The sequence below is a fragment of the Gekko japonicus genome, unplaced genomic scaffold (genome assembly GCF_001447785.1).
Source record: "Gekko japonicus isolate JY-2015 unplaced genomic scaffold, Gekko_japonicus_V1.1 scaffold290, whole genome shotgun sequence".
Classification (NCBI taxonomy): domain Eukaryota; kingdom Metazoa; phylum Chordata; class Lepidosauria; order Squamata; family Gekkonidae; genus Gekko; species Gekko japonicus.
Genome location: NW_015163613.1, coordinates 1,338,919 through 1,348,767, shown reverse-complemented (window position 1 = coordinate 1,348,767; position 9,849 = coordinate 1,338,919).

Here is a 9,849-nt window from a genome sequence, read left to right as displayed (position 1 = left end):
CTCTCTCCCGGGGAGGGGGAGGAGGTAAGGTGAGGGGGCAGGGCACACTCAGGAGGGGGTGTCGCCCTTAGCCCCCTGTTGGCTATGGGCCTGGCCATACCCCTCACACCTAGGGAGGCTACGCAGTTGACCAGGACCAAATGGTCTACTGTGTCAAAGGCAGAAGACAGATCCAACAGGGTCAGTAGTGCCATCCCACCTGCATCAAGGTGTAACCAGAGATCATCAGCCAGAGCTGTCTCAGTCCTGAACCCCGGCCAGAAGCTGGATTGGAACTGATCTAGGGCAGATGTCTCATCCAGGAATTCCTGGAGCTGTTCAGCCACTGCTCACTCAATCACCTCTCCCGTAAATGGACGATTAGATACTGGGCATTAATTGGCTAGGTCCCTCTCATCTAAGGATGACTTTTTCAGGAGGGATGTCACACTGTCTCCTTGAGGAAACAGAGGAAAGAGCCCTCGGAGAGTGAGAGATTTGTAATGTCTTCCAAGGCTCCTCCTACCATTGGCTTTCATCAACCAAGAAGGGCAGGGATCCAAGGAGCAGGCAATAGGCCACACAGCCTGTAGGACCCTGTCAACATCCACCTATGAGAGTGGGTTGAAAGAGTCCAGAAATGGACCCAATTTGTGAATGCAGGACCCCCAAGATTCCTACTGACTCCAAATCTAACAGCCAAGTCTTGGCAAAGGAGTGAGTAAGTATGTTTGGTGTAGTGGTTAAGTGTGTGGACTCTAATCTGGGAGAACCGGGTTTGATTCCCCACTCCTCCACTTGTACCTGCTGGATAACCTTGGGCAAGCCATAGTTCTGGCACAGCTGTTCTTGAAAAAGAGCAGTTTCTGTCAGAGCTCTCTCAGCCCCACCTACCTCACAGGGTGTCTGTTGTGGGGAAGGGAGGGGAAAGGAGTCTGTAAGCCGCTCTGAGACACCTTTGGGTAGTGAAGGGCAGGGTAAATCCAATCTCCTCCTCCTCCTTCTTCTTCTGTGTTGAGAGTTATATTTCTAAAGACAGGCAAAATCCACCCAACCAATGCAAACACTTTTAAGGCCTATTGATTTGAAAGGGAGGGTTAAGCACATACGTAACTCACCCATAGAAATCAGTAACGCTGAACGTGCTCAATGCTGATTGGGTTGTGTTAGAAGAGAGTCACTTGGTATGGATGAAAGAAAAAACAGAAAACATTTGAAATGTCAAGTAAGTCATCCATGTCACCATATGCAAAGGGCCCCATCAGATTGCACTGACTGTACAGTCTTTACTCCATGCCCTCATCAAGATGCTCATGTTTAATTTCTATTTGATATAATTGCAAGGATTGTGATATGAAAGTAGGTCGCCATGGAATCCTGTTATAGTTTGTCTTAATTGCAGCTCATTTTCTTCTTCTTGCCATCTATTCTCCTTCTTTGAGAATGGTGAATAAAGAATTACACGATCTGGTGCACTTAATCAGATGAATAATCAATGGCATTCAGTCAATTTGTTTAGCAATGCTGCTTTGTAATTTGCATTCAACAAAAAAGGATTAGGAAATCCAGCATGGTGAAATGAAAGTCTGCTTTTTCAATGACATTCAAGATTGCAGAGTAAACCAACAAAAACTAATCAAGTCAATCAATGTTATGGCTTACAAGCTGCTTGAAGATGTTTGATGCCAAACTTCTATGCAAGGGTTTGTAACACGTTATTATCCTCCAGCCACTTCTTTTTAAAGTCATCCAGCAGAAACAGATCATGTGATTCGGGATGATAAAATTTGAATTCTGTGGCTTAAGTAAACCTAATTTTGTAGTAAAAAAGAGAATTTTTTTGGTAGGATATAATTACTATTTTTGGTTAAAAATGCCTGTCACTCATTTTTAATGTACAGGTACCAATATTATCCAAGCCACAGAAACACAGTCCATCAGAATCTTAACAAGATTGTGCCAACAGATATGGAAAAGAAAGCAATGGCCCACAGACTGGAAATGCTCAGTTTACATCTCAATTCTGAAAAAAGGATATGTCAAAGATGCAGCAACTATTGGACCATCACATTTATTTCTCACACAAGTAAGGTGATGCTCAAAATCTTACAGCAAAGACTGTTACTGTATATGGAATGTGAAATGCCAGGCGTTCAAGCTGGATTCAGAAAAGGAAGAGGCACTAGAGTTCATATTACAAATTTACATCGGTTGCTGGAGCGTACAAGAGAATTTCAGAAGAAAATCAGCTTGGGTTTCATAGATTATAGCAAAGCTTTTGACTGTGTGGATCATGAAAAGCTATCGTTGGCTTTAAAGGAAATGGGTGTGCCACAGCATCTGATTGTTTTGATGCACAACCTATACTTGGGACAAGGGGCTATTGTTAGGAGAGAATACAGAGAAACAGAATGGTTTCCAATTGGCAAAGGTGTCAGACAAGACTGCATTTTATCTCCCTGTCTCTTCCATCTCTGTGTAGAACACATTATAAAGAAGGCTGGATTAGATTTAGATGAAGGTGGAGTGAAAATTGGTGGAAGGAACCTTAACAATCGGAGATATGCAGATGATGCCACATTGCTGGCAGAAAATAGTGAAGACATGAAACAACTACTGATGAAGGTTAAAGCAGAAAGTGCAAAAGCAGGATTACAGCTGAACATCAAGAAGACAAAAGTACTGACTACTAGGAAATTACTTTAAGGTTGATGATGAAGAAATTGAAATTGTTCAAGTTTTTGTATTCCTCGGCTCCATCATTAACCAAAAGGGAGATGGCACCCAAGAAATCAGGAGATAGAAACTGGGAAGGGCAGCTATGAAGAAGCTAGAAAAGATCCTAAAGTGTAAGGATGTCTTGCTGGTGACCGAAGTCAAGTTAATTCAAGCCATTGTTGTTGTTCAGTCGCACAGTCGAGTCCGACTCTTCGCGACCCCATGGACCAGCTCCCGCCAGGCCTTCCTGTCTTCCGCTGTCCTCTGAAGTTGGCTCAATTTCATGTTCGTTGCGTTGATGACACTGTCCAACCATCTCATCCTTTGCCGTCCCCGTCTTCTTTGACCTTCAATCTTTCCCAGCATCAGGGTCTTCTCCAGTGAGTGCTCCCTTCTCATTTGGTGGCCAAAGTATTTGAGCTTCAGTTTCATTAACTGGCCTTCCAGGGAACAGTCAGGGTTGATTTCTTTTAGGATGGACTGATTTGATCTTCTTGCAGTCCAAGGGACTCTCAAGAGTCTTCTCCAGCACCATAGTTCAAAAGAATCTATTCTTCGGCGCTCGGCCTTCCTTATAGTCCAACTCTCGCAGCCATACATGACTACTGGGAATACCATTGCTTTGACCATGCGGACTTTTGTTGGCAGGGTGATGTCTCTACTTTTTATCATGCTATTTAGGTTCGCCATCGCTTTCCTCCCAAGGAGCAGGCGTCTTTTAATTTCATGGCTGCTGTCACAGTCTGCGGTGATTTGGGATCCCAGGAACGTGAAGTCTGTCACCACTTCCATGACTTCCCCTTCTATTTACCAAGGAGTGATGGGGCCGGATGCCATGATCTTAGTTTTTTTTATGTTGAGCTTCAAGTCCAGTTTTGCGCTCTCCTCTTTTACTCTGAGCAAGAGGCTCTTTAGGTCCTCTTCACTTTCTGCCATTAGAGTGGTATCGTCTGCATATCTGAGGTTGTTGATCTTTTCCCCAGCAATCTTAATTCCCGCTTGTGATTCATCCAGGCCAGCATTTCGCATGATGTACTCTGCATATATATTAAATAAGCAAGGTGACAATATACATCCTTGTCGTACTCCTTTTCCTATGCTAAATTCAAGCCATAGTATTCCCCATTACTGTGTATGGGTGTGAAAGTAGGATAATGAAGAAAGCTGGCAGGAAGAAAGAAAACTCTTTTGAAATGTCATGTTGGAGGAGAGTTTTACAGATACCGTGGACTGCCAAAAATACAAATAAGTGGGTTCTAGATCAAATTAAGCCCGAACTCTCCCTAGAAGCTAAAATGAACAAACTGGGGCTATCATACTTTGGTCACATTATGAGAAGACAAGAGTCACTGGAAAAGACAATAATGCTAGGAAAAGTTGAAGGCAGCAGGAAAAAAGGAAGACCCAACATGAGATGGATTGACTCCATCAAGAAAGCCACAGCCTTCAGTTTGCAAGACCTGAGAACGGCTATTAATGATAGGACATTTTTGAGGACATTAATTCATAGGATTGCCATAAGTCAGAGGTGACTTGATGGCACTTAAAACACACCGATATTATGTACAAGGTATGTGAAAAATGACTTCCCTGTTGAGAGAGGTTTGACATGATTCCTACTGGTTCTCCGAAGGAAGGTGATCTTCACTCAGCCCAGTTAACAATGCTTTGGAGATAGTTGTCTATAGACATGGAAACAGTAAGCTCAGATCAATGAAATAACATAGCAGTGTAGAGAGAACATATGGGAAATTTTAGAATTATTTAGATTAATTGTACATCTGTTCAAACTGGGCTCCCCCATGTTCACACATGTGAAATATGGTACTTGGTAATAAGAAAAGGCCATACAGGTTTTCTCCTGGATGAGAGACAGCCATTCTTAAGGCCTGTGTCAAAGGATAGTTGTGACTCCAAACCATCACTCCTAATAGAAGACAGTCTACTTGTCAGTGAAAGCAGGCCACCCATAAACAAGGCAGTTTTCTATGTATTTAGGGAATTAATGTGTACAGTAAGAAAAAGAAGGAAAAGGTTACTGGAAAATGGTCTGATGAGGACTAAGCATGCTCTTGAAAGTACAGAATTCAAAGGTCAGTACAGTCTCAGCTAAAACAAGATAAAGAGAACAGAACAGAACAGGTAACTGGTCTGCTCAAGTGCTTAAGAACTAATAGTACCATGGTGTGGAAGAGATGAATCAGGAAGGAATTTTCTCTGATTTATTTCCCCTGCAATTCCTCATGGGCTGACAGTACCTAAAGAGTTTAATCTGAGCCAGGGCTCGCGAACTCTATGAGAGCAATCCCAGAAGCAGTTTCTAATGTCATAGCTCATCCTCAGGATGGGACATGTGAAATTCAAATAAAAAAGACTGGCTCTGAGTTTGCCGCATTGTTTTGTTCAGTCTTGGGCCATCAGCTGCATTTCAGAAGGAAATTCATTGGTACACTGGGAAAAACTTCCTTTGCACAGGAACCTATCTATGCTGCGTGTGTGGCCTGCATGTGAGGTGACACAGCCTCTCTGAAGCCTCCAGTCCTGTGACTTAATCCTGGCTTCTGACTATGTGATCCTTGTTCTCTTTTCACAGTATCACACTATGGCCACTACTCCTCTGATGGAATCTGACTGTTGAATGCTACTAAGCCGAAATAACTTCCTGCAAATTAGCACAGCAGCAAGAAAAAGTACTATGCCCTTCCTTTGCTTGCTGTGTTGATTTTCTATTTGCAGAAAGCTTTTAAAACTTATGAAGCATTCAAAACTGAAATCTACCACCTATGGTCTGATGTAACGCAATCTTTTCTACTACTTCTACATTCTACCACCTCATTAAGTAAGGCTTCTCCAAGGGGCTTGAACTTAGTGGCTTAGACTCCTGAAGAGGAGAACCGATTAAAGTGATTTTGTATTTTAAAAAGTAATGGTATTATCAGGTTACATAGCGAGGATACAATGCAATGCAGAAAAGATGGTCCTGTCCAGAAATGATCCAATCTCTAGAAATGTCATGATAGAATTAACCCCATTTAGCTCAATGTGTTTGTCATACATCCATGCAATTTCTCTAAAGACTCTTCTTCCACGTTAAGAGTCACATGCATGCAGAAAGCTGAAAAACACTGCATATATATCTGAAATACACTGCATTACCTAGAGCTACTTACTGTTCTTACAAAATTACTTTTTCATTGAATTCATAGCTGTCTACCAAAGTGTTCTGGACAGACAAAACAAACTATCCAAAATCAAATGTTCTAGAGTTTTTAATAGATAACAGCTTTGATGTGGGTGGTAAAGAACCATATTTGAGTCCATCCATGGTTTTTAAACTCTACTTGTTGGTACACTCCATTGCTCAAATAATTCTAGGACTTCTAATCTTGTTTGTGAATGGGAATTTTGCTTATGAAGGCACAATCTTTTTCAAGATTACTTGAAATCTGGTTACCATATTCCAGATGTGAAGCCTAAATGAGATCTATCATCCAACTCTTCATTCCCTCCAAATTAAAATCTGTGTTCACACACATAAGAGTTTGGAAGAATGCAAGTCTTCTCTGTCTTAAGAAAATAGACTACTGTAAACCTTTGTTTTAGATGTATCTCATTCTGTTTCAGTTTAGGACTGACTGTGTTTTTGATCACATGTCGATGCACACACCATCTCGAAGCACATAATATGGAAATCACTGGAAGTTGAGAGTTTTCCACATATTGAATGACACTTGTATCTAGTGTCAGATGAAGAGACATAGAACTTGAGAGAATACACAGAAACAAGGGGAAAAGCTTTTTCAAGATCAAGATAGCTGAACAGTTTATCCCAGAGACTGATTTGTTAGCACATAAAAGTGATAAAGTCCTTTTTAAGTGATATTAAGAATCCAGTTTCTTATATGACCCAGGATCAATGTAGACTGATAATGTAATGTGGCAGTATACATCTGAAGGTGTCTAGATATTACTGTCAGAAGAATGTCTGTAATGTTTGATCAGACAACACAACAGAACACAGCACAACCTACATGGCATAAATTGGAAGCAAACAGAGCAGAACCATTCTGATAAGGTTTTACCTAGCCTTTCTTCTCACTTCTCCCCCCATCTCACCAGAGAATCCAGGAACTATTCCAGTGAGAAAAGATTTCAGGGACATCGACTAAGCTGTGTAACACACATACTTTCATGCTTTTTTCTTAAAATGCCACTTTGAAATCACTGTAATAAACCTTACTCAAGGCTGACAAAAACTTGTTGGTCTTAAGGGTGCCACTGGACTCAAACTTTGTTCTGCTGCTTCAGACCAACAGGGCTGCCCACCTGAATCTGTAATAAACATTGTTATTGGTCCCAGTGAATTTCAGACAAGTGCACAGCTCATCTCCTTCTCATTAGGGAATCCCAACTGAAGTGTGACCTGCCAAGGTTTATACTATGCGGGATAAAAAAAGAAGTAGGTCCCTGCTCTACTGTGATGACCCAGATCCTGTATTAAAACACCAAACAACAAGACACAATTTCCTATTGGGAAAAAATTGTGTGTGCGCGCATTCATTGCTTTTGGTTCCTTTAGAGTACACCAGGGTTTCGGGTGATCATGTAAACATTTTCTTTACAGCAGATATAATTGCGAAAGAAATAAGATCCATAATTCTTTCTTAAATCACATCTTACCTCTTTTCTCAGGTTAGTGAAAAGCACATCACATTTAGTGTGGGATAGTTCACTTGAAGATGTTAGTATAAGAATCAGTCTTAGAAAAGAGCATTTTAGAGCTTGAATATTATTCTACCTGATTTAATGTGCCATCCCAAGCCCACTGACTTCAGTGGACTTAGAAGGGTGCTTTGGATGAAACTTCCAGCATTTATATTACAGAGCAAGAAATTTAAAAAAAATGAATTTATTGTGAAAATGGCCCAAAGTGAGGAAGAATCTCAGCATGACTGCATGATTGCTCAAGAAGAAAGAGTCTGAAGAGTCTCTGGCTTTCATAATTTACTGCCCCATCCATCTTGGCCTAAGGGTTGGAGGCCATGTTGGGATGGTTGAAGCAGAGCTGGTTGAAACGGAATCCTCCTAAGGTGGAGGTTCTGTGGCTGGGTCGGGGAGCTTCTGGGTTGGAGTACCAACTCCTGGCACTGGATGGGTACCACCGATACCAGTGCCTTGGTGTGCTCCTGGGTGCCTTCCTATCAACGGAGTCCCAGGTCAAAAATGTTGCGAGACTGGCATTTTTCCAGCTATGACAGATCAAGCAACTGCACCCCTACCTGTCTTGCCCTGATCTAGCCACAGTAATCCATGCAATGGTCACCTCCAGGCTAGATTACTGTAACTCGCTGTACACAGGATTACCCTTGAGACTGAACCAGAAATTACAACTGGGACCCCACTAACAGCTCATATCCAACCTGGCTCCAGGTTGAGTACTAGATCAGTTTCAAGGTTCTGGTATTAACCTGTAAGGCCCTAAATGGTCTGGGGTCAATGCTTCTGTGGGATCGCCTCTCCTGGCATACCCCACGAAGAGCGCCACACTCTGAGGGGAAGAATCTTCTAGTGATCCCTGGCCTGAAAGATATCTGACTGTCCTCTGCCCTGGTGGAACTCTCTGCCTGATGATATCCATGCCCTGCAGGATCTAAAACAGTTCTGCAGGGTATGTAAAACAGAGATGTTCTGCCAGGCCTATGGTTGAGGACAGCAATGGCTGACATCAAGCCTGGTCTCCTTTATCCTTCATCTCTCTGCCCCTCCAAGGGTTAGGACACAAATGTTTTAACATCATCTGGTATAGTTTGAATGTTCTTGTTTCAACTTATTTTTAACTGGTTTTAACTTGTTTGTTATTATTGTATTTATTGAAATTGATGTTGTTGTTGTTCAGTCGCACAGTCGAGTCCGACTCTTCGCGATCCCATGGATCATCTCCCGCGAGGCCCTCCTGTCTTCCGCCGTCCTCTGAAGTTGGCTCAACTTCATGTTCGTTGCATCGATGACACTGTCTAACCATCTCATCCTTTGCCGTCCCCGTCTTCTTTGACCTTCAATCTTTCCCAGCATCAGGGTCTTTTCCAGTGAGTGCTCCCTTCTCATTTGGTGGCCAAAGTATTTGAGCTTCAGTTTCATTATCTGGCCTTCCAGGGAACAGTCAGGGTTGATTTCTTTTAGGATTGACTGATTTGATCTTTTTGCAGTCCAAGGGACTCTCAAGAGTCTTCTCCAGCACCATAGTTCAAAAGAATCTATTCTTCTGCGCTCGGCCTTCCTTATAGTCCAACTCTCGCAGCCATACATGACTACTGGGAATACCATTGCTTTAACCATGCAGACTTTTGTTGGCAGGGTGATGTCTCTACTTTTTATCATGCTGTTTAGGTTCGCCATCGCTTTCCTCCCAAGGAGCAGGCGTGTTTTAATTTCATGGCTGCAGTCACAGTCTGCGGTGATTTGGGATCCCAGGAACGTGAAGTCTGTCACTACTTCCACGACTTCCCCTTCTATTTGCCAAGGAGTGATGGGGCCGGATGCCATGATCTTAGTTTTTTTGATGTTGAGCTTCAAGCCCACTTTTGCGCTCTCCTCTTTTACTCTGAGCAAGAGGCTCTTTAGATCCTTTTCACTTTCAGCCATTAGAGTGGTATCATCTGCATATCTGAGGTTGTTGATCTTTTCCCCAGCAATCTTAATTCCCGCTTGTGATTCATCCAGGCCAGCATTTCGCATGATGTACTCTGCATATATATTAAATAAGCAAGGTGACAGTATACATCCTTGTCGTACTCCTTTTCCTATGCTGAACCAATCAGTTGTTCCGTATCCGGTTCTAACTGTCGCTTCTTGGCCCTTATACAGGTTTCTCAAGAGACATGTGAGGTGGTCTGGTACTCCCATCTCTTTAAGGACCTGCCATAGTTTGTTGTGATCCACACAGTCAAAGGCTTTAGCATAGTCAATGAAGCAGAAGTAGATATTTTTCTGGTACTCTCTTGCTTTCTCCATAATCCAGCGAATGTTGGCAATATGATCTCTCGTTCCTCTACCTCTTCGAAACCCAGCTTGTACTTCTGGTAGTTCTCTATCCACGTACTGTTGAAGCCTAGCTTGTAGGATCTTGAGCATGACCTTGCTAGCGTGTGATAT